This window comes from Dermacentor albipictus, chromosome 3 (genome assembly GCF_038994185.2).
Source record: "Dermacentor albipictus isolate Rhodes 1998 colony chromosome 3, USDA_Dalb.pri_finalv2, whole genome shotgun sequence".
NCBI lineage: Eukaryota > Metazoa > Arthropoda > Arachnida > Ixodida > Ixodidae > Dermacentor > Dermacentor albipictus.
This window is the reverse complement of record NC_091823.1, coordinates 62915837-62940471: the sequence shown is the minus strand read 5'-3', so window position 1 is coordinate 62940471 and position 24635 is coordinate 62915837. Positions and strand designations below refer to the sequence as shown.

The following is a 24635-nucleotide window of genomic DNA, read 5'->3' as shown; positions in this document are numbered from 1 at the left end:
TTCGTTTCCTTTCTTCTCATTCATTTTTTTTTCTCTTCTTGTATTCCACGAGTCCGTGACACAGTACTACGGCAGGCTACGAAGCACACCCGAACGATGTCAGTGCGTGCTCGTGGAACCTAATTAACAGTGCCCGGCTGCCCGCATCCCGTAGTAGCGATAACGAACGTGACACAGCCTACAGCCGCTCCGTATTGTGACTCCCACGCAGTTTCAAAAGGGCAGCTTCGCAGCGCGTAGTTCTCGACACATCGACCGTGCAGAACGGCTTGAATGGCTCGAGGCAACTACTGCCACATGCAGAGCCAGGCAGCAACTCCGCACGCCTACAGAGTACGTGGAGTCTGGAGCGGCCGCTGGGGCGCGTGGCCTGCTACATCACATGGCGTTGTGAATGAAATGAGTATATACTATATATATATACAAGCGCTACGCAACGCGCCTCGTCAGAGAGAAAACCGTACAACGCATGTGCGTATACACGACGCCGTGCGCCCGCTCAAGCGTGGCGTCGGACACTTGTCGTCGTCTCTGGCCCCGCCGCTAAATAAGAAGCCGGCGAGGAGAATGGCTGGGAGGGTCGCGCGAGCGCCGTTCAGGGGTCATTCTATCCCGCCGAGGTCACGAGGATAATGCCGAGGGCTTGACCGCGGCCGGCTACGGCTGTGCGCCCGTATGCGTGTGTACGCGCTGCACGTTGCCCTGCGTGCGTTTCTGTGGAGGCAATGTGGCGCGGCCGTTTCGCCGAAGCGAGTCCCCCCCACCCAACCCCACCACCCCGTGCTATAGTACTAACTGGCCTAGGCATGCGCGCTGGTATATAGGCGAGAGCGGCGGGGACCAGACTGCAGACCGCGCGGCGCACCCTGGGCCTTCGCGACCGAGTCATTAGCCCTCCGAATCTGGTCCGTGCACCAGCTGCGTCTGTTGCAGGGAGGAACGGGGGAGGTTGAGGCAAGGCGCAGGGATTAATTTGTGCGCGCGCACGCGCCCCTTCTTTGTACAGTCACGCTCAATACAGTGTATGTGCCCGCCGCGCACCATGTGGAGAGTCCACCATGTGTGCGCGGATAACGCGCGCACAGTTGATTCGGTCCGTGGGAGATGTATCCTCGTCCATGCATGCAGGACAGCTCGGGGACGGCCAAGCTGCCGCACGAAATCTGGACGCATGCGGCCTGTCTCCGAAGCGGACGGTGTCAGTGAACTGCAACTGCGCTTCGTGGACGGCAACGTCGCTGCATCCATGCAAAGCCTGCAATCGAATGCGTACGTTGAACCATTGCAGTGTAGTGTGGGCTACATGCGTGCCAGTTCTTGCTGTTTGTTAACGGCGTGCTCACGTCCTAGTTGCATACGTCGAATCGGCTGCGCAGACGAAATGAGAACAGCGGACCATCGCCTGTCCCGTTTTTCATTACCTCTGGCCTTTAAAGGGCCGGAAATAAAGGTGCGAGTAGGGCTGGCATAACCCATTCGTGGACATAGCAACTATTTCGCTCAACGCACACTCGCCACCTCCGCATTCTACAATGGTCACCTGTTCAAGGACTGACCGAGCTCAACGATACTTAGCTTCGGTGATCTGACAAGAAAACGGAGTATTCCAGCGAGATACGGAAATAAACATACGGACGCGCCTGCTGAAATTTATTGGGAGTGACATCATCTCTCACCAATGACAGATCAATCAGCTAAATGTGGGAATTCGCACCCTTCGTTTCTTTTCGTATAGCCACCAAGCACAATGCAGGCTTCTTCGCATGTAATTTAATGTTATGGCGTGCAGCTCTCCATTTGTTACGTCATCCCTCCATGAGAGAGAGGCAGAGACTGTCTGATGGCATTTGGAGAGTTTAGCCTAGCTACCGGTTCGGAATCACGTGTTAACGTGATGGCAAATGGAACGAATCAGAATTCAGCCGCATTGGAACGCTCAGATGTCGCTCGGTCGTACGGGCAAGAAGGAAGCTAGCATTGCAGAGGCAAGGATGGCACCCGGGCTTGCACGGGAGCTGTTTTTTTTTTCTCTCCTAGCTACATCCTCAGTGAAAAAATGAAGCGCCAACGGTAACGGCACAGGACATGGCGGTAAACGCTTTTTTTGAAACTATGCACCAACTAGCCCCACAACGTGTTTTACTGCAAATCCTCAGTGACTTTTCTTTTCGGTCTGTCTAGCAATGCGACAAACGACCACTGAACAACTAGCATACGTTGTGGCTCGGGCTCTCTGGCTTCCGGCTGTTTATCGCGAATGCAGAGAAGCCTCGACGGGGGCAGTTTATTTTTATTCGCGTACTGGCAACCGGCACTCTATTTTTCGATATCAGTTCTCTCGGAACACCTCTTTCCTCTGTGGGCAATCTCCGTCCATAGATCGCCCGGAACGTGTCCAGCCATATAACGTGCCCATAAATGTCCAATCTACGATAGCGACCCGGTGTCTTTATGGCATCGTCGTTGGTCGTAATAGGGCGCTTCGAATGGGAACATCGCGATAAAGGAGTGCATTAAGCGTCGCATAGTTAGTCACGAAGTCAATGACCACTGACAGCTGCAAAACGCAGGTCTTACTTAACTCAGCTTGCTTAATTGTTTCGATGCCCTACGGTAAGGAAGTGTACACGTGAAAGAGGGCGTTCCTGTACGTTTCTGCAGTCAACGCACTTCAAAACTGACGATTCTCCAACAGTTACTATTAATGACGTCACCAGAAGATAAAATTACGTGGCATTTATTGATCAAAAGTGGTTATACAGGAGATGTCTCTAAAAGCCAACGTTTCAACAAGAGGACTTGGTTCTTGCTTTGTTGCATTTCTTGTTAGATCCCTGTTGGTCTTTCACGACTCCATCTTCCTATGTACCTCTGTTTAGTTGGCCGTATTGGCATTTACCGGTGCAGTGCTCAGGGCAACAGCACTGTCAGATCCGCAATGTCTGTGAGACCTATCTGATAATCGGCTTCGTTCGTGACCATTAATGCAGCTTTGCGCTTATACACATTGCGGCCTCGAACGCTTCGAACACGTGCACATTGCGGTAAGTTTCCGGAGATGCGCGACGACCTGCCCGTCAAAGTGTGTCGCGATTAAGAAGCTTTACCACGGTTCCCCCTTTTTCAGACACAAGTAAAAGGTAAGCGTTCGAACGTTTACCTTTCACTTGTGCTTGAAAAGGGGGGAACTGTGTGGAAACCACGCCATTTTACCAAAGCTTGCTACGTCTTAAAAAAAAAACAGTTTCTAATAACAGTGACTATTAGGAGCACTTTTCACTTTCACTTTATTCCTATTTAGAATTTTCTACACAAAATCTGAAAAGAAAGCTAAGGGCTAAAGTGTAAAGGCGTACACCTGCACCTGACAGAGGATCTTAACGCAATGCAATATGTACTCTAAACCACATCACCGACATGCTGACATTCATTATACATACACAATGCTGAAAGTTACGAAATAAATCATAAGTGAGGTAGCTATACATGTCAATAAGGATAATAAAAAGCTTTCAAATGTTGAGCAAGATACAAAACATGTGCATAAATGTTAGGCAAAAAAAAAGGGGTGGGGATGGTAGAAGGAAAAAGGACGTCCCCCTCCCCTTTCGACCGGTGCATAATCTCTCGAAAAGCGAATAGTACTGTTGCACTTACATACAGTAAGATAAAACATGTACTTGTTGTCAATGTTATTTGCGCACCAATTGAAACGAGGACTGGGGAACGAGAGATACAAGTTTGCGCTTGTGCCTATCGTTCCTCGCTCGTCGTTCCAATTGGTGCGCAAATAACATTGATCACGAATTGTAACCAACTACACTCTAAAAACAGTTGCACCCTTTGGGGTGTATATTTGTCCCACAACGATAATCATCATCTGTCTTGCCAGCGTTTCCTTTCTTTAACGCTGCGAGCCCGGTACTTCCCAGTCACGAACGGCATGCGCGTTATCAGTGTGACGCAGCATTCTCGACAGGAAAGTAGCGAGCGCCGAGTTTTCAAGAAAGGAAACGCAAGCAAGGCAGATGACGATTATTGTTGTGGGACAAATATACACCCCAAAGGGTGCAAACAGTTTTTAGAGTGTAGCCCAAACCCTTCTGTGTTTGCACTCTAAAAAAAAGTTTGCACCCTTTGGGGTGTATATCTGCCCCACAACGATAATCGTCATCTGCCTTGATGCGTTTCCTTCCTTGAAAACGCCGTGCCTGCTACTTTCCTGTCGGGAATGCTATGTCATGCTGATAACGCGCATGCCGTTCGGTACTGGAAAGTACCGGGCTCGCAGCGTTAAAGAAAGGAAACGTATCAAGGCAGATGACGATTATCATTGTGTGGCAGATATAGACCCAAAGGGTGCAAACCTTTCTTAGAGGGTGTAATAGTAACCTATAAGTAGGCACCTATTGAAACCTTTTAGGGACACCGTCTGCGTCACCTCTTTTAATAAGCTATCATTCTGATTTAGAATATATGTAATCTGATGTTTTAAACTTTACAAACCGTAATTCGTTCGTCGTCTTGGTAGTCGGTAAAGTACTTTTCTAAAACTGAAGCTTTTGTTCCTGTAGTGATAAGATTCTTCAAATGTATCGTAGGCTCTCTCCATTCGACTATACAGATGTAGCTTCCTATCTTATGCGGGTACAGTTTCTTAGTGCCTTATAGGTTATAATAAGAAATACATTTTTTGTGCCTTCACTAAAGCTCAAGTTCTCGAGAGCATTAATTGATTTATTTTGTAGAATGAATAATTGTCTGATATTTGTAAGAGTGGTCGTACCCCAGACTAGCAAACAATATTCTTAATAGGACTGGATCATTGAATAATAAAGTGTAATTTTGAACTTAGCTGGATTTTGAAGACGCATTTTCAATAGAAAGCATACAACCTTTGAGAGCTTAAGCTCCCAATAATTAACATGTACGTTTCAAGATAAGCGCTTATGAAAATGTACACCCAAATATTTTATGCTGCTAACAGGACGTACGATACCGTCTCAAAATTTAATGCTATTATTACTCGTGGTAAGAACGTTTCGAGCTATAAATATTATGTATCTTGTTTTCGTAATATTCAGTTCGAGCTGTTTTGTTTCTAGCCACAGGTAAAGCTGCTCCATCCAAGCATTAGCCTTAGAAACTATATTGGCTTAGCTGGAATTACTGAAAAAATATATTCATATCGGCCGCGCGTAGAGCACAATATCACCAATATGTGGTATTTTACATATATAATTCATACACAACAAAAGTAGCAATGGTCTCATTATAGAGCCCTGTGGAACATCCATAGCTGTTGCCCTTTGATCAGAAAAGACCTCCCCTACTACAACATATTGCTCACGCATTCTCACGAAGCTAGTAACTACATTTAGTGCATGTCTTATGATACCATAGCACTTTATCTTCTTTAACAATACTGAATGTGTCACTGAATCAAAGGCCTTTTTTTATGCCTAGAAATATTCCCAACGTGTATAGTTTGTTTTCCGTATATTCAACGAGGCTCCCTTTTATACTATGCAATCAAGGCTGGCTGCGCAGATTTGTACTTTCGGAACCCAAAATGCTGTGCGGACATACCCCGAGTGTTTCCTAAAAAAGTGCACTAATTGCATAAGGATTTCACGTTCTCTCATTTTTGAAGATATGCCTAAAACGTTTTGCTTACGCACTGAATTATTCACTTTACTAAAGTTGCCGAGAATTGGACGATCAAAGCATTGTGTTCGAAACGGTGCACGATATAGTATCAGATATGACAATTTTCTTAATCGCAAATACCAGGACGTCTAAATTTAACGAACGAGATGGATGGGAGTGGAATGTACACTATTTTTGCAATATAGAACTTGTACTAATAATTTGGGAACAGGTCTCTTGCAAATCTTGTGCACGTAAACGCATTAACAATTTCATATTTAATTTGAGCTCTTAACGAATATACTTCGTTCGACTGCTTTCGACAGTCTAAGAGACGTAGTTTACGGAATTCCTATATCTGTTCTGGCACGGAGTCGGTGCTTCAATCAATCAATCAATCAATCAATCAATCAATCAATCAATCAATCAATCAATCAATCAATCAATCAATCAATCAGTCAGTCAATCAATCAACCAATCAATTTTTTTCTACTGTAAACAATGAAGGCATATATATATATATATATATATATATATATATATATATATATATATATATATATATATATATATAATCTGGGGCTCAGTCTCACATAGAAGTTTCATTCAAATCGGTTTTGCGGTTGCCTAATGAAGGCTTTTATTTTCTTTTTCGCTTCTTATTTAGTTAATAGAGCAATCATGGTTTGCAACTGAGCTTAAGCTTCATCTCGAGGCGTAGACATCCATTCGCGTTCGAGGAGTTTTTGCGTCGACGACTCGTATGGACGTGACGATGCCTTGTCCTTCTCTCTTGATCCGTAACAAGGAACCAAACATGTCCAGTTACTGCTGTTTCTACCTCTTCGTCATCATGACATCCGCAGAAGTGAGGACCTAGCCCTCAGAAATGCATGTAAGCGGGGTAAGGGGAATAGAACAAAGATCCTGTACCTCGTACGCCTGTTGCAAAATAAACAGGGCGCGGCTGATTTCATAATTTCATCTATAAAATTAGCCGTTAGCAAAAGCAATTAGCAAATTAGCAAAAGCCGTTTGATAACAGTGTAACAGCTGCTTCAAATAATAATAATAATAATAATAATAATAATAATAATAATAATCCAATCATTCATGTTTATTTGATATGCCCACGAACAACCCTAAGGTCTGAGTGCTGGCGCACGCATACATTAGAAATCCAAATCCAAAAAAAGAACACTGTATGGGAATATAATTAAAAAAAGCTATGAATGAAAAGAACAATTGGGAAAGGAAGAGAGTACATACCACAAAGCGCATTATTAATGTATAAGGAAAAGGAGGAGAAGGGCAGTTTAACAATGCATGAAACTATGACAGAATACGGCAGAGGTCGGAGAGGAACGATGAGAGCAAGTTATGAAACAAATCAAGATCTGGAAAATAAGCGTTATAAAGACACTGTATTCTGTGGACGGTTGCGCGTTGTTAATGACAGGCCGGGACATGGAAAAGTTTATGTCCTCTGGTGATCTTGCGCGGAATACGAAGCATGATACAACTTATGAGTTCGAGATAGATGAGGATACCGTGAAGGAATTCGAAGAGGAGCAGAAGGTCAGCGCGATTACGTCGGGAGCAAAGGGCACTGACAATAATCCAGCAGGGTTAAAACAAGGTCCAATGTCAGTGTTTGCAAAGTGGTGATGATATATGCTCAGAAACATTTTTGGACGCGATCTATAATCTCGCTGTTGGATCTGGAAAAGCCATTCCACACGACCGACGCATATTCAAGTTGAGGAAGACAGATACTTGGGTACAACTTGCGGAACAGTGTAGCAGACTTGAATTCCCTAGATAGTTTGCAAACAGAGCCAAGAGAGCGCATACCCCGCATAGCAACGCGTTTAGTGTGAGCAGAAAAGTGCAAGAACGAGAAGAAAGGGGCTTAACCAAGGGGCCCGATTTTTATTAATCATGTAATGCGAAGCCAACACACAAAGACACCAAGGGAAACATAGGGGAAACTACTTGCACTTAATAATTGAATTAAACAAATGATAAATAAATGGCAGTGAAAGTCGATGAAAGGAGAACTTGCCGCAGGGGGGGAACGTTCCCACATCTTTGAATTACGCGTGCGGTGCTCTAACAAATTGAGCTACCGCGGTGCTGTTTCCCCATCCGTTTTCTTGAGTATTTATGTGTTAACTAGACCTAACCATGGGAGTGTGACGTAATAGTTCTGCTGAAACCCACAAGGTGGAGAGAAGTAATTAATAAAGGGAAAATGAGACATTCAGCCGTTCGTAGCAATTGCTACAAAAGAAACCCATACGGCTTCCTCGAAAGAAAAGCCTCACAGTTGAAGAAACATTCGTCCTAGTCCGGGACTCCAACCCCGGACCAACGCCTTTCCGGGGAAAGCAACCTGCCCCGGAAAGCCAACAAACAAAGACTTTAGCCCACCTTGCTCTAATTTCTACCAACTTTAATCCACCTTAATCCGACTTTGGGAGTGGGGCAGGTCGGTTTTCTTGTGTGGGCCACGGCGTCCATCCGACGCCGGGGCTGTTCACCGTGGCGCTTCGCAGTCCGAGTCGCGGCAGGTCCAGCGCCGGGAGCGTGACGTCATGACTTGGTCACCTGGGTGTTGGTGCCATCGGATGACAACGCCGGATTTTCCGCTTCGTGGGGCATATGATGCTTCCGCAATGAAAATATTGTGCGACCGATGGTGGAATGGAACTGCGGCCGTCGAGCTCAGCGGCTCGGTGCTCGAACCGTTAGGCCACGATCCTAAGCCAGCCGGCGGGCCGCGTGCTCCCAGTGGAATATCCTCGTCCTATTTCCTTGCGACAGCTCGCGCTCTGAGCTCGCAGCACCATACTCAATTTACGCAAGCACGTTAGTCCATCTGGTATCTAGCAGGGTACTATGTCGGGCAAGTTGGTGCATAGCTAACGAAGCTATATCGTGGCGCAATGTAAAATAACGTACGGAAGAAATGCCGTCTCTTTCTGTCGTCTCCTTTATTTTTCTTCCGTAAGTTATTTTACATTGCGCCGCAATATCTTTATTAACCGTCTGGTATCGCCTTGCGGAACCCCAAGCAATGTTACATAGCCCGGTACCTGCAAAATGCTTCGCAGTACATTGATTACCATAGTACGTCGGATCTGCACGATTTTCTTGCATAAATTGCGGTAATACTGGCTTAGGAACTTTGATTAGATGGAGAGCGTCACTCCGACGTCAGACAAAGGCCGACAAAGGTCTCACAGTCACTCAGCAATGCGCGTGACACGCTCGTGTCTACCCTTTGTGCACAGCGTAGTAGGTGGCAACATAATAATGCAGTGGCAAATGTTCTCTTTCAATGTGAATTTCTTTCGATGTCGTCGTCTGTCGGGGTAACTATTATTTGGACCACGTTTCTTTTACAAACCCTATTCATTCGTAATTGGAATGACGCGCTGTGTGACGGACCACCAATCATACGAAGATGAGAGTCTATTGCCCTTCGGACAGTATTAGGGCCAACTATGATCACAGACCCTCTGCAGAAGAGAAGATTCTGGGACCGTGGTCCCGCGAGTCTGCGAAGCCTCAGAAACGCTGTTGTGTTGAGATTGATCGGCCTACATGACCCCTTGCGACGGACGCTTCATTGTGTGTGTGTGCGTGTGTGTGCGTGTGTGTGTGTGTGTGTGTGTGTGTGTGTGTGCGTGCGTGCGTGCGTGCGTGCGTGCGTGCGCGCGCGTGTGTGTGTGTGTGTGTGTGTGTGTGTGTGTGTGTGTGTGTGTGTGTGTGTGTGTGTGTGTGTGTGTGTGTGTGTGTGTGTGTATGTGTGTGTGTGAGCGTACATACTGTGAAATTTACTTCTTCCCAACTTCTCATCTTTCACCCTTTCCCCGTGCAGGGTAGCCAGCCTGGTTAATCTCTCTGCCTTTTCCTCATCACTTGTCTATCCAGAGACAAAATGAGGGGCAGATGCAGTGTGTTTTTGTAGGCGTAGCTTGTCCTGAATGATTTTTATCAGGAGAGTTTGCGTCTGCTCGCCCCCTGTTAAAATAATGGATTCGCAATGACATTTGCACGATCTCCTCCTTTATTTTCTTTCTTTTTTTGTTTGTCTCACTACAAAAGCTTGTTGTTGTTGCTGTTATAACGTTTATAAGATAACAATAAAGATTTCCGCCCCCAGGAAGTGGCTACATCAGGGCGGGTGGAGGGACAGTTCAGATGTTATTGACCAGTGGGCCTGTGACCGAGTGTTCCTCCGTTATCTGCATTAGCGCAAGCTCTTGGGCCAGTTGGTGCATGATGAACTGGAAAAAGGGGTACCAGCGAAACACAAAGGACGCTCACACATGGAAAAGGCGTTACAGTACTTTCGAGGTGTTATCTGCACCTGTACTTTCAAGGTGTTATCTATGTACATGTCTTGGGAGGGGTTGAAGATGCGCATGCGTGGGAGGTTATGTGCGGCATTGTGAATTCCAATAAAGTACAGTTGAAAGGCCAGCGTCCGTCCGTGTCTAACGGCTTTTCCTTGTGTGCGCGTCCTTTGTGTTTCGCTGGTACCCCTTTTTCAAGTTCCTCCGTTATCGCCAGTGCAGCTTTGACAACGTTGAGAACTGTGGAAACGCAATGATACGAATTGACAGGGGTGCCCTCATTCCGGGCTATGGTGCCTGTAATAATACTACGCCCGCATCAGGAACTATGCGAGAGAACGATGCACCTATATCGTCTGTTCGCTCCTCCCTCATTTCTCGCTCCATTTGACCGGAGGACCGTCGAAGATTTCGGAGCAGTCGCGCTGGGTGTCCACCGAATGCCGCTCGAAAAACGCTGCGTCACGGGCGAGCGTGTGCAGTACTCCCTGCACGCACCATTGTTGCGTCACGGTTGGATTCCGATGCGGCCGCGTATCAATGAGAGGGACGCATGCTGGGAAAGGAGGAAGACGACGCTAGGGCGGCGGCGATAATGAGAGCGCGCGCCAGTCCCCTCACCGCCACCCCCCTTCCCCGGTACCCTGTCTTAAGAAATCCGTGCAGTGACGTCCCACCTTTGGCTGGCATTAGCTAATCGCAGGCGCTGAATATTTGAATCAAAAGAAGGTCGTTTGCAGACGTAACAATTTATGTGTTGTCACTGGTCGCGAGATCGTGCGTTGGCTAATATCCTGTGTGCCCTCCCTTAATCAGGTATAGTTCTAACGTCACGTTCAGACATCTTCGTCGACTCGGAAACGCAACACTGCACCTTTTTCCTTAGAGAGGGGGAGTATAAGAGCGATAGGGGGACCTTCTTTCCGACACTTATTAAAATCCCCCACCGGATGCTCGTCTCTGCGTCTTCAACGAAAGGTGGACGAGGGGAAGTTGGTCGGGTGGCGGAGGGAAATCCCGTCGCCGTGCGGTCTCGCGTCATAAGAAACGTCTACAAGCTGGCGATGGCCGCGCTTCGCTGCTGACTAGCCGTGCGGCAGGTTCACTCGCTCGCTGCGAAGTGCTGGTGCGTGAGCCCCCACGAGGCGAGCAACACCGCTCTCGCTGTTGCCTCTGAGGGGGCTTCCAATGGGAGACCGCCCTCGACGTCGACGACGCAACCTGGCTTCCCTTCCCTCCTCTCGCCGTTCCCCTCGCTCGTGGGTCGCCCGGGGACTCTCGGAACAGCTTATTCACGTCGGACAAGATTTCCGTTCGGCGGCCTCCGCCTGTTTCAGAATCGCGGCGGGAGGGCCGACTGCCGCGGACAAGCACTTTCGGCACAGTTGCGCTCCGAACAACCAGATCGGCGGCCGGTCCGCGCGCCGCTCTGTCGTGCGGGACTTGCTCGTGCTGGCTTCGCTGGTGGTGTGCTGGTGGGCTGCTCGCGTATCGCACCTCTCCCCCTTGCCACCCTTTTGAGTGTTGGGGCCCTTCTGCTGTGATGCGCCGGTTCTTTGGAGGATACTGCCACCGCGTCGTCGCTAGCAGACGACGACCGTGTGTGTGTGTTCGCTGCCGTTGACGTCTTCTGCTTCATCGGTTGCTGCAGCGCGACGTCAGCTTTGTTGCTTTCTTTTTTTTTTCCCCCGTTCCGTGATATTTTCCTGTGCTGGAAAAAATGAGTGCGCCGGAGCTCTTGACTACGTTCTTCGACAACGCCGTTGACACCTGAAAGTTTCACCTGAAAGAACCGTTTCCGTACGAAGACGGCACGTCCTTTCCAAGGTGAGTGCGCACGCTGTACATCTTCGCCTCCCTTTAGTGCGCGCGGACAGTCACACGATGGATTCAGTCGTAGCTCGTGCAACCACTCTGTGGAAGCCGTGTCATGATGCCGAATGATTGCCCAGAAGTCGACTATTCTTGATTTCATGTTCCTTTCTTTTCTTCTTTCTTCTTTTTTCGTTCAAGACCTGACTCCGAAAGACTTATCGTTCCGAATTGCGCGTGCGCCACACTTTGTTCTCACGGTTTCTATGAGTGCCTGCAAAAGCTACGTCATCATGGTGAAAATGCATGCGCTCTCTTATCATACAAAGAAAACTAATAAACAGTTCGTGCTCGTAAATCGCGTAATCCTGTACATTTCTGTCCATTTCTGTCGATGCCGCGAAGCAATGGCAGAAGGTCTCTTCAAGCGCAAATGAAAACGATCTCTGATCCTTATGCTTCATGCTTGCGCTCCAACTTATAGACTTCTTCGTCGCCCGTCTGAAGATGATGACGACAAAACGTTTATTCAGTAAGGATACGGCACTTCGGCCTGCACGTTGAAGAGGGTGACAGAAAGGGGGTACTTCGCTGAGAAGAGAGCTTTCTACCAGGATCGGTATCTACAACCGGAGCAGTTAGTCCTGACTCCCTGGCGAAAACCGAGTGTCACAGGCCGCCCACCGGTCATATGCATTCCATGCACCGCCGATCTCTTCTTCCCGAAGGTGTCCTTTGCTTGTGAAATTTTGCTTGCGTGTGGCTAGCAGTCCCAAATGAGATTCTTCGCGATGGGTCTCACGGTCTCGCCGCACTCAGGGCAGGTGAATAACTCGATGTTGTCTGGCTACCGTTTTTTTGGTAGAGCGCTGGTGCTTCGCTGTGAAGGAATTAAGTTATGTACCGACGACGCTTTTATAGCGTTAGTTTGATTAGAAGTTAGCTTCAATCTCTTTCTGCGCAAGCAAGAGCCTACAATGTACGGAAATGGTCGTACGTGTTGCCAGACGTCAGGTTGTCGGTTTGATGGAGGCCTGCACGGTGCAGTTGCCAGTAGCTACGCTGTCGATAAACATTCCTCTCCTGAACATCCATATAAAGTAGCATGTGTATATATATATATATATATATATATATATATATATATATATATATATATATATATATATATATATATATATATATATATATCCTTCAAGATGCATCAAATACTGTCCACAGCAGTGTTGGACATGGAATCGCCTAAAATTGAAGGCACGAAAATATCAGTGCCGTTGCTGAGATGCCGAACGTGCCGTGCCGACTTCCAGGAGTGGGAACTTGGAATCAACTTCACGAGGGTTGCAATGTAGGTTTGTTGGTAACGCACCTTGAATAGGTGTACGGTGGCGCGATTAAAGGACAGGACAAAAGAAGACACACAGTCCTATCAATTCTGTCCCTGTGTGTCTTCTTTTGCTATGTCTTCTAATCACGCCATCCTACACCTTTTCAAACTGGAATCAAAATCGCAGAGTGACACCAAATGGTTTTACATTACCACCATAAGACGATTATATGTTCATCTTCGGACAGCTTCCTGTCAAGATCTGCAACGGAATACCTGAAATAGTAATGGCTAGCACATCCACCAAAAGTTGTTTTTCAGAAGTGCACCGATCAGTACGCAGTTGTCGCGGCACAACAAAGCCAAAATTTCACTGTCGTTCTTCTTCTGTATTTGTTTTTTCGCCTTTGTATGCTGCCCGTTGATTCACTTGTCACCCGATCTTGTACCCGCGCGCATTGTTCTTAATGCTGAAGCGAATTCTTGCTATAGCTCTCCGAATACTTCTCTGCCATAATATGTTACGGAGCGTATACCCCACCACTTGCAGGCACACGAAGCGTCGTACGAGTGTTTTTACATGGCTGCACTCGATTTGCCTAGGTGCATGCTGAAAATGCTCATCAGTCGTGGAGCTTCTCTGCGTGCGCGTTCCTTTATCCGCAAGTCGAATAGACTAATTAACAAAAAATTTTAAGTTGTTCTGTATGATTAGTGCTGGCCAGTGGCGTAGTAATGGGGAAGATGGGGAGGTTGTGCCCTGGGTGCCAGACGGGGGGGGGGGGGGGGGGTCATATATGTCTGAAGACCCCCCTCTTACTGCCGGGTTGACTGGACATAAATGGTAAATAAAGCTCCGGTAAACAGCATCCCGAGCTCATGTACCCGATGTACCAGATGTCTAGTGCCGCAGAATTGTCGGCTGCAGCTTCATCGACATCCTACGTAATAATTGCACGAATGTGCGGGCTAACAAATTTAATTCGCTAAGTGGTCGCTAAACTACTCGCATTAAAGGAACGTTTCATGTGCGGTGTGCTCGTGAGGCGTACTCGTGCTCGGAGCGGGCATCGCCAGACATACAGTATATATGGCGATGTGGCTCTTGGGTCCCTCTTACATCAAGTCCGCGCTACCTTAAAATGGCATATCTTAAATAACTGCTTAATTGGCAATTGTAGCGGAAACATTCTAATTCGGTGAATTGAGGTACCGAAGGTTTTATTATTAACTCAACAAAAACTTCTCTACACAAAGTCGTCCACTATGCTAGAGGCTGCAGTACTTTGGCACTGCGGGCAGCCCAGTACGGCAGTACCGAAAGTAATATGAAGTAGTGCACCGGTGACGTCGATCTCTCTATTCTCTCCATTGCGAGTGAAGAGCAACAGTAGCGCAAGCTTTAGCTGGCACGGGCTCCGTCGCGGCCTTCTCTTCTTTTTTTTTTTTTTTTTGCATGGTGACGCCAGGTATCGACGCGAAGCGTGCTCTATTCCGTTCCCAACATTGTGGCGATGCCGCAGCTCGGATAATGACGTTTGCCAATAGCAGCAAATAGAGAAAGGCTTTATGGATCAGAATGAAAAGAACTCGTAATTGTCACAGCATTGGCGCCCGCGCAACAGGGAAGCAGGTGTCGTTTTCCAATAGGGTGGCGAGATATCAGCGTCACTCACAAGCTATTTAATTTTTGTTTGGGTTTAGGGCTGCAGCTCACAGCCAAAACACTGCACGCCGTAGTACCTACAACGATTTTTGGGGAGTTGCTGTTGGGCAACATGTGACTGTTGGGCTTCAATTTTGCAAATGCAACATTGCCTCTAAAATCGCTAATGAAAACTTTATTAAAATATTTTTGTTACATGTGATCTAAATTTTACACGATGTCGCGTCTGTATTGGCTGCCAAGCACACCTGACAGCAGATGTGCAAATGAGCTTATGACAAGTTATCAGTGTAGCATTTGTGTTATTTGGTGCAGAAAATGAAACGGCATGTTTACATGCTACATCTGCGACCTCAGGGAACGAAAGCGATGGGGGGAGGGGGGGTTCGCTATCCAAGGCGGCTGCCCTGGTGCTGAAACATTTTGCCTAATTTGTCTAAGGATCTGCCTAATCTTCGTCTTTCTGGCTTCAAACGGCTTTGTGACTTTGCAAGTTGATCATGTTCAACGAAATATTCAATTGCAATTGCAATTCACATGCAATTTTCAATAATTATGCATGTGCCCATATACCTATTCCATATATGTATGTGTTTAGAAAAGGAAGAGCGAGTGCTTGGAAACTACGCAGATAAAACGCAATAAATTACGCCGCCAGAACATCTGAAGCCCACACTTGCACGACGATTATAGCATTTATCCCCGATCATTATCATCGTATCAGAACGATCGTATCGGCATTCTTTAGCTACATTCGTAGGATGCTCTGTAGTGCAACTATCGTGCAAGCGTACGCTTCTGCATGTCGAGAAGCTCGATGTGGTACGATGAGCGCAAAGCACGCCGCTGCAACGTTTGCCTACGGGCCCCGAAACCATGGCACGCTGCAACAATTATTAGCCAACCCCCGCGTAGCCAATCTTGCCGCTTGCCTTTCGGCCGTAAACAGCTGACGCACAAATGACGTTAACCCTTCGCATCGACGATCCGCGCATCATCGAGCAACAGCAGCGCCCGTCCTTGGTCGATTCAAAAAGCTCCCGCGCTGCTCGCGAGGTCTCAGAAGCACGGCTCTTCCGACGCGAAAGAGAAGACGTTCTTCGGGCGGAACGAAAGGAACCGCTTAACGGCCGGAAATTGCCGGACGGCCTCTCTCAGCGACACCTCTCCGCATCGTGCACCACGAAAACTACCTGCGTATATATAAAAAAATTAAAAACAAAAAAATGAAAGAAGTATACGAGAAACGGCCGCGAAACAGAGAGGAAACGACCCGTATGCATTCGCCGCGCGTGCATTTGCGCGCGTGCAAGTGAGTCCGCGCGGAGGAGGCAACGGCTTGCGCGAATGGAGTCTGACAGCGCGCAGCCGTGGCGTGCGAGGACCGACACGCCTCGAGGGAAGCCTAATTACGCTTGTCGGCAAGTGAGCTCGCGCCGTGCCTGCCGGCGATCGCATGCGTCGGCGGCAGGTCTGCGAGTGTTGTGTGTGCGTAAGGATACGCAGGTATACGCCTGGCGTCGGATAAGCGTGTTCGCCCGCCTTCGGAGAGGAAGGAAGGCTCGTTCCCGGCGCACAGTCGGCTGGCGCGGAATGAGCTGCAGCGCTTGCGAGCATCGCGAGCGGTGTGTGCGTTGTGTGGGCGCACCTGACGCAAATTGCCTTCCAGTAATTTCATACATTTTCTGTCTTATTCCCCTTCCCCCTCCTTCCTTTTTTTTATCTCTCTACGCAATGGCTTAAGTAACGAGAGCGAAATTGCGCGAGCGTAGCAGTGTGGGCTTACCTCGAGCTGTATGTCCTTTCCGATTGCACATGTCTGTTGGAGGGATATTAGGTACGAGCACCCTCGTTCTGGGGCTTGATTGTGTGCGTGTGCGTGTGCGTGTGTTTCAACTGCGCCTCTCGATCCTGCGTCTATATTCGATTACGTGCGCCGTCTTCGCTGGTACTAATAGCTGTACTAGAGTGAGAGTGAGAGGCAGTGGGAGGAAAGGCATAGCTCGTTTCTTGTGCGTGGCAGTTGCGTTCTGCTGCGGCAAGCTTCTCGTGTTGCACACGGACGCATATGAGTGCGTCTTTCAAGCGCATGCACACACATGCATGCACACACAGTAATACGTATGACGTAATAGTTCTGCGGAAACCCGCTGGAAACCCGCCGAAAACCCATACGGGTTGCTCGAAAGAAATGCCTCGAAGTTGAAGAAAAATTCCTTGTAGCAATTACTACGATTGGGTGGATGTCTCATTTTCCCTTTATTAATAATGCGTATGCAGCGCACTCAACGGTGGTAACACCGAACAGCCGGCTCCGGATAACTACAATGCTTCGGAAAGAGAGAGAGGGAAGAGAGAGAGCGTGTGTGATTTGTGACTGCACGCGTGCCAGGGGAAAGATGGGGTGCGTAGTTATAACAAGAAAAGCTAGCGGAAGCGGTCTGCCATATCCAACCTGTACGAGATAATTTCGACCTAAGCATGTACTACCCGTTCCCTGTCCGCCCGCTCACTCAAGAAGCCCGTGAGAGCGCAGCGGTGAATTCACACCCGCGTGAGAAGACCGGAAGAGAAGCGAGCGCACGCGGAAGCGAAGAAGCTTCATTTCCCGGGCGCGTCCTCTACGAACCAGCATGTATGCAAGTCGCGTTGCACGGCTCGCCGCGTTGGCTCACATGGCTACGGTGTTCGGGAGCCGAGCGCGAAGGCTGCGTTTCGGTGGGACCGTAATCGAAGTACACTCGCTTACAGAGCTGTGAGCGCAGATTAAAAAAGACCCATGTGATATCTATCTATCTATCTATCTATCTATCTATCTATCTATCTATCTATCTATCTATCTATCTATCTATCTATCTATCTATCTATCTATCTATCTATCTATCTATCTATCTATCTATCTATCTATCTATCTATCTATCTATCTATCTATCTATCTATCTATCTATCTATCTATCTATCTATCTATCTATCTATCTATCTATCTATCTATCTATCTATCTATCTATCTATCTATCTATCTATCTATCTATCTATCTATCTATCTATCTATCTATCTATCTATCTATCTATCTATCTATCTATCTATCTATCTATCTATCTATCTATCTATCTATCTATCTATCTATCTATCTATCTATCTATCTATCTATCTATCTATCTATCTATCTATCTATCTATCTATCTATCTATCTATCTATCTATCTATCTATCTATCTATCTATCTATCTATCTATCTATCTATCTATCTATCTATCTATCTATCTATCTATCTATCTATCTATCTATCTATCTATCTATCTATCTATCTATCTATCTATCTATCTATCTATCTATCTATCTATCTATCTATCTATCTATCTATCTATCTATCTATCTATCTATCTATCTATCTATCTATCTATCTATCTATCTATCTATCTATCTATCTATCTATCTATCTATCTATCTATCTATCTATCTATCTATCTATCTATCTATCTATCTATCTATCTATCTATCTATTTTACGGTGCTTTCGTTTTTTTTACTACAACTATGGCGTTCGACATCACCATTAACTGCAGATGATTTCAACCGCAGAATTTTTTGACAGCGTTGTCAAATTATTGAGTTCCCATATTTTGATGAGTCTCGCTCTCTCTGTCTTCTTTTTTACTTGCCCTATCACTGTCATTGCTCTGTCACCATCCACTGCCGAGCTTCCTGGACCGCTATGGTCATCATCGCAGTTTTCCTGGAGGCACTCTCTCTTTTTTTTTTTCGTAAAATGCCTCGCTTTATGCGTTTCCATGCTTTTTCATTACGCGAGCAGAGCACGTCAACCTCACTTCCTGAATCCTGACTGTGACGTGCGCAATTTCGACCGCAGCTCGACCTCATGGTACGTATGTTGGTTGCGGCGTCGGCACGTCCATTTCACGCGGTGCGTCTACCGTGCCGTAATGGCGGCCGAAACGCGTTCTACACTCATTGACGGGAAGCACATTTGAGGCGAAATTGCATCGCACAGTGTAAAATGGACGCGCTGACGCACCGCTGCACGATGAACGAAAGTATGTGGAAAATACGTTGCATGGATAGAATTGCCACCCAATTTGGCCGCTCCGAATGGTGACTGCGTTTTCTCATTCTCCACGCATCCTTTTCCGCAACATGTTTTCTTTTGCGTTCTACTATTCATTCATTCATTCATTCATTCATTCATTCATTTGTAATTTGTATGATAAGAAAGCACATGTCCGAGAGTGAATTCGGCTCCCGCTACTTCATTGAACAGGAAGTGTTGTACACATTCACTACCACACATTTATGCGTGTTGTATGTGTATAGAAACGGGAGTTTATTTTAAATCAATTCTGAGGTCTTACGTACCAAACCCGCGATTTGATTATGAGCACGCCGTAGTGGGCGATTCCTGATTAATTTTGACCACTTGGATTTCCTTAACGTGCACTCAATGCACCCTACACGGGCGTTTTTGCATTTCGCCCCCCGTCGAAATGCGTCCGCTGCTGCCGGAATTTGAGCCCGGGCCGGCGGGATTAGCAAAGCAACGCCAAAGGCATTATATGTCACCACGGCGGGTAATGAGTTTGTTGCAATAAATGTGGACACATAGAGAAGAGAACAAGACATTACAAAATTGCTCTCGAAGCAACAGTGTGCGAACAAAGGTATTGATATAACGCGAACGGACACTGTCACTATTAATGGTGAAACACTTGAGAAAAGCACAACATACACAAGCAAGAAACACAACAACCCGAAGGCCAGCTGACAGCAGTGAAAACTGCTGTAATCAAACGTCACGCGAAAATAACACAATACAGCGCAACGTCACACAAAAGATATTGGTTCAGCACGAAAGGTACTCTCCTACGGAACAAGACGATCGATTTTGAACATTTATGGGGATGCTTCACGCTCTCGCGTTGCTACCACCTAAAGCTCGAGGATGGCATGTGACTGTTGCAATAAATAATTAAGAAATCATCGGGGTTTACGTGCCAAAACCACTTTCTGTTTATGAGGCACGCCGTAGTGGAAGACTCCGGAAATTTTGACCACCTGGGGTTCTTTAACGTGCACGTAAATCTAAGTACACGAGTGTTTTCGTCCCCAACGAAATGCGGCCGCCGCGTCCGGGATTCGATCCCGCGATCTCATGCTGAGCGGCTTAACACCATAGCCACTGAGCAATCACGGCGGTTAATAAGTAATCCCACAGAAGAGACAATCCTTCTGAAGCCTAGAAAAGGAGGTTTGCAAACGTGGTGGCGCGTGGTCACATGCACATTTCCGACGGTGTGGAAGGCGATCGACGCCTTGCGATTTGAAGAAGCGACAGTGACCATACAAATGGCCCACGACCGACTTGCTCCCCTTCGAAGGGGTTCGGCGTTCGTCGCCATACAAGGCCGTCGCCAGAACCTGAGCGCAAAGTATACATTCCTGGGGTGACAAAAAAAATTGTGGCTGCAATTGTTAAACAGACAATCCTATCTTAAATTTGCTTGCCTGTACCAAAAGGACAAAGGTGTTCACACAACATTTCGTGAACGGCAGAGCCGCTCATCTTCGCGAGAAAATCCGCTAGCTATATGCTATCTAGCGGCACTCCTGTTGATGACGACGCCAGCTGCGGCTTATCGTATCTTTTCCTGTGACTGGGCGACGGTCGCACTTGTAGTTTTCTTTCCTGTTATCCCTTATCTAACCTTCACCAATACAAAAAGAAAGTTCCGTGTGTGTGTGTGAGCTCTGTGTTCTAGCTGTGAGCTACCAAAACCACGACGGCTTCCTCAAGAAATCTTTTCATTTTCACTTGAGGTCAGTTTTTCCAACAAATCGATCGTTTTCTCCAAGGCCACTTCTTCCAGGGGCATTTCTTTCAAGGAGAATATTTTTGTGGATATTTTTTTCCGCGTACATGTTCTCCTACACCCGCGTCTACTAATGCCGCCCGACAAGGCTACTGTACTCTAGAATGTTTTTTTTTTTTTTAGGTTATTAGAGCGCGCCTTTGCATAGCGGTTGTTGGCCACGCGTGTATTAAATTGAGCTATGCTTGGAGCTGAATCTCTGAACGCTGAGGCACTTTCAGTTATGCGAACCGAAGCACCCAGATGGGCTTTGAAAAAGCAACCATGGGCAACGTATTTCCGACGGCACGTCGTCCAACTTTCGGCGGCTAGGTGCATCCATTTTAGACTGTGCCGATGACCGTACTGCGCCATAATGCGCGCCAAAATCCAGCTGTAGCGCGATAGAAGTTATCGAATAAAACAGATTTTGCCTGGCATATATAATTGCGTTCCAAGCGCCCAGTGCCGCCTGCCGATGAGTGGAAGATCGCAAGTGTGATCCTTGGCTGCGGCCGCCGCATTTGCATGCCGACGTAGTGGGCGAATCGTGAGAAAGACCGCGCGAATGTATTTTGATCTTTGTTTCCCGTTGATTCTGACGTCCTTCATTACGACCACCTTGGGGCCTGCGGCGTTGCCTCCGGATGTGCGGAACGCATGCTATGTGAAAGTACGTGGTCTCGGTGTTATCGCATTTACTTGAGAAGTATAGAAAAAGAAATGTCCCTCATGGGTAGTAGGTAAATGAATTCAGGTGGTGTGCGACGACGCGAGCTATACGGTGCCCATTAGTCGGTACGGGAGTCTGCGTCGCACGTTCTTAATTTGCTGAGTTAATAATCTGTACATTTCTAGCTGTGTTTCTGGGTCGTTAATCACAGATTTCAGTGCCCGATAATTCGCGCTATGTACCGAGAAATATAGGCTCCTCTGAATGTCCTCGTGACGTTTACGTTTTGGCCGAGTACGCTCTATAAAATGCGTCATGAAACTGGAAAGAAACAAAATACGGAGTGTGAAATTGTGACCTAGCGACGGTGTGCACTTTGACGCTCAACCGAGCTTCGATGGTATTATAGACATGTGCAGAATGAAGACTATGGTGTGCGCACTTTTGCACCGACCTGCCCGCGTCAATGGTTCGAAACAAGTCGTGCTTCGAGACTCTCGATATGACGGCCAGCATTGAAAAAGCTCAGCGCGTGCGCCGGCAAGGTTCGCAAGAACGGGTGCCAGTCAGTCGCGCAACAAAGACCTTATCAAAAAACCAGCCATGCTTGCCGAGCACGCGAGGTCGCGGGTTGGCTTCCCTGCCGCGGCGGGCGCAGTTTATATGGCGGCGAAATGCAAGAAAACGTCCGAGTATATTTATATTTAGATGCGCAGTGTAAGGAACCCCGAGTTCTCAACAATTATCGGGAGCCCTCCTCCGTGGCGTCCCTCGCGACCCAACTGTGCAGTTTTGGGACGTCAAACCCCGCAATTTAATTCTGAAGACCGGCCGTACTTTATGACAATCGTTACATTTGCGCACGAAAGGCATAATCACATGTAGGCACAAGTAACACCTTCTGTCCGTGCACGTCTCTCTACCCCCATATCTCTCTTTCTCTTCCTTCTTTCCATTCGCCTTCTCCCTTCCCCCAGCGCAGGGTAGCCAACCGGACTCTTGACTGGTTAACATCTCTGCCTTCCTCTTATCTCTCTCTCTCTCTCTCTCTCTCTCTCTCTCTCTGTCTGGCATTCCGTTCGACTTGGCTCCATCGCGTGCGCCGACTTAGGAGTTCGACTTCTCGCAATCGCGTATGCGTTTCGCGGGAGTGGAAACGACGACTACATTATAGCGCCGACGTCCCAACGCCTCCACTACGTCGCTCAAAACACCACCTCGCATTCGTGCTAGAGGAGCTAAACCCGGCACGTTATGACTTGTTTCCTCGACGCTTTTCGCACGCTGCGTACGGTGTAGTGCGTGCATGCAATACTTAGGTGCTGAGTCAAGTTATTTTCTTTCTCGGTCAGGTCACCTTTGCACGCAACCCCTCGAGGAGACACGACTATCGCGTGCGCCGCTAACTTAACCACCGCGCCCTGCCCCGCTGCGCCGAATCTCCTTCTCCCGCCAGCTGGGATGGGCCTCGGCAATAAAGTGCAATACTGTGGAAGCTAGAGAGTTGGACTCGGCCACTGAGGACTTCGAAACTCACAACGCTGACCGCACGAAAAAAAAAATCACAATTGGCTGAAAAATAATGACAAACAGCGATGAAGAGATAAAGTCCGACTTGCGAACGAGAGGGGAGAAAAGCGAAGAGAAGGCAAGGAAGTTCAACCAGACGCAATTCTGGTTTGCTACCCTACGCAAGGGGAAGGGGGTTAGGGGATGAAAGGAGGGAAAATAGAGAGGACGTTGAAGATGTCGCTTCGTACCGAGGTGCACGTCGAATCTGCAGTCGCTCACTAAGGTCTGGCTTTGCTTCGGGAACTGCGCACATGCCCGGAAAGCGACAAGTGCATTACTTACGAATAAAGGAATCTGATTTATTTAAGGATATGGTGCTATGTCAGAAAAGTTGGAAAAAGGGTTGCTAGGCCGAAACAAGGATCTCATAAAATGTAATGTAATTATAGATTGCCTGTAGACGTATACACACACTTCGCTAACTCAAGATCTTTCACTCTTCTTCTTACATTTACACGACGCGTGTTCATTCTTGAGATAAGAGAAAATTAAAAGTGTACAACCATATGCTGCTGAATACGTTTAGCTTGTGCGGGCTAATATACGATGTGCAGAATTACATAAGCAGGCTTTCTTGCGCATTCGATACAGCCTAACAAGGATAGCCGCGCTCGTGCTAATAGCAGCGTCAAAGCCGAGATATGCACTCTGTAAGCTTCGACAGCGCAGGCGAACGGAGAGCGGTAGAGATAATGTGCCCAGCTGGCATGCCGACACATTAATTAAGATTCCAGCCCGAGGTCCATGGAGGTGTGTGGAAAAGCCCATTTGCGGCTTTGCATGTAGACAAAAAGGGGGAACGAAACAACAAGAAAGAAAGAAAAAAAAGACGAAGAACTTCCACGGCAGGACAAGCGGACAAATATATGCGTTTGTCCGTTATGTACACACTACTGTTCCTTTAAGGGGAATTATGGTTTGCTACAGAGAGAAAGAGCAAGAGAGAGAGAGAGTTATAGACAGTCTCTGGAGCTGCGGTCTTTGATATAAACCTAATAGTTCATAGATTTCGCATTACACATCTATGCACTAGCTTCTTTAGATGTTATCAATAAATGTGCTCAGACTGGCGGAACGACGGCCAGTCACGAGCACTTGTCGCGTGCGTACAGCTTGTTCTGATTTCGGCCTCCGATTAGCCGACTCTGCAGGGCCGCGGCGTTTACCACGTTGCACGGTATTATCGAGACGTACGAGATAGAGCTGGCTCGTTAGCATGCAAGAGGCGCGTGCATCGTGCGCACGAACATATAGATGTCTCCGCAGCGGGCGCGTTTACGAGTGCGCAGTGCTCCTCCTGTCTCCTGCCTCGCCTGTGGAGCCAGGCGCGGAACTTAGTGCTGAAAAGTGGGGTGACGTACACAGCGGATTGGCCGCTGCGCGGAAGGGTAATTTGTGCCTGCCGGGCGCGTCAGGCGAAATAAATGAAGGCATGCGAATGGCTAGGCGGGCGTGCAGGACGCGTGGTCTTGTCAGAAGTGCGTACGTGTGCATTGCCTGCCCTTCACATGGGTGTATGTGTGTGTGTGTGTGCAGGTGCGATTAGGCGCGCTTTCGTAGCTGCCTCGTTAGATTCTCGGTGGAGATCAGAGGGGCACCGATTAGGCCGCGCACCGTATAGTTAGCGCCCCGCTTAATGAGATACAACGGCGCGTTAGTGTTGTGTTGTGTTTGTCGTTGCGCGCGTCCCGCACATCGTGATGTGTAGC

General features: G+C 47.5%; 1 protein-coding gene across 1 annotated transcript in view; it reads left to right on the top strand.

Moving 5' to 3' along the window:
* The first annotated feature begins 10815 nt into the window (after window positions 1-10815).
* LOC135898791 (ras association domain-containing protein 10) overlaps window positions 10816-24635 on the top strand; it is a 70487-nt gene continuing 56667 nt past the window's right edge. Inside the window, exon 1 of the mRNA XM_065427955.1 lies at window positions 10816-11840. The gene's annotated coding sequence lies outside the window, so the exon portion shown is untranslated. The remainder of the gene's footprint in view (window positions 11841-24635) is intronic.